The sequence below is a fragment of the Equus asinus genome, chromosome 5 (genome assembly GCF_041296235.1).
Source record: "Equus asinus isolate D_3611 breed Donkey chromosome 5, EquAss-T2T_v2, whole genome shotgun sequence".
NCBI lineage: Eukaryota > Metazoa > Chordata > Mammalia > Perissodactyla > Equidae > Equus > Equus asinus.
In genome coordinates this window covers 42,031,823-42,033,384 of record NC_091794.1, presented here as the reverse complement: position 1 = coordinate 42,033,384, position 1,562 = coordinate 42,031,823, and positions in this window count along the sequence as shown.

Sequence of the window (1,562 nt, the reverse complement as noted above, 5' to 3'; positions counted from 1 at the left end):
TATATTTATCACTGCTATATCTTCCTGGTGCCTTGACCCTTTTATTATTATACAATGACCTTCTTTGTCTCTGGTGACAGTTTTTTACTTAAAGTCTACTTTTTCTGATAGAAGTGTAACCACGCCTGCTTTCTTTCAGTTACATTTGTATGGAATATCTTTTTCTATCTCTTCACTTCATCCTTCTGTGTCCTTAAATAAGTGAGTTTCTTGTAGACAGCATATGGTTGGGTCTTATTTTTTAATCCATTCAGCTATGTTATGTCTTCTGAGTGCAGGGTTTAATCCATTTACATTTATAGTAACTATGGATAGGTAAGGATTTTCTGTTGCCATTTTGTTGTTTCCTTCAGTAGTAGTCTTGTAGTACTTTTGTTTGTCTTTTCTTTTGCTGTCTCCTTTTGTGTTTTTTTGATTGTTGGTATTGATGTGCTTTAACTCCTTTCTCTTTTGTGTAACTTCTATAGGTTTTATGTGTGTGTGGTTACCTTGGGGCTTATATAAGAAATCAAATATCTTATGGTTATAACAGTCTATTTTAAGCTGATAACAACTTAAGTTCAATTGCACACAAAATACCTTTAACTTCTCCCCCCACACACTTTATGTTACTGTGCCATAATTTGTATCTATTCATATTGTGCATCTTTCAGCATATTTCAGTTACATTTATTTTTAATATTTTGTCTTTTAACTTTTATACTAGAAGTTAAAATGGTACACCCACTACTCTTATAATAATACAGTATTCTATATGTGCCTATATATTTACCTTTACCAACAAGTTTCATATTTTCTTATGCTATGATGTTGCTATTTAGCATCCTTTCATTTTGACTTGAAGAACCTCCCTTTAGCATTTCTTGTAAGGCAGGTTTAGTGATGAGAAAAAACTCAGCTTTTGCTTCTCTGGGAAAGTCTTCATCACTTCTTCCTTAGGAGGTTAGTAAGCATCCATAATGGGCAATTATTAATGATTTTGTTTAAACTTTTGCAAGCTCCTTAAGGAGCTGACTCCACGTTTCATCACACAGTCAATGTGTGATCGAATGTCACTTTGTTTAACTTACACATTGCCTCTTTTAATTTAAGCCCTTCTCTCTCTTTCTGTCTTCTAGTGACTTGAAATTCAACTGGTTAGCATATTCATACACATACTTATTGAAGCCAAGGACCAAATCACCTTCTTGGACGCATTTGATAGTACTATCAAAAATAAAGCTTCAGATTTAAATAAAAGGGGGACAATGGAAGGAGTTCTTCATTAACAATATGTAGAAATTAAATCTGTTTAACATTTACTATGCAACTATAATACATAAACAGGACACTATGCTCCCGATTTTAGAGCTCCATCCAGAGTTTATGAAATATGTCCATGAATAAGCTATGTAAAGTGCATGGCAGAAATAGGCACTAAATGGTACCTATTCATTATTATTAACATCATAATATTATCTCTATTAATTCTCATTACCAAGAATAGCACCTTGAACAGTGCTTTATACATACTACGAATTCATTAAATATTTAAGGATAAAAGTTAAGGAAGGGAGAAAAAT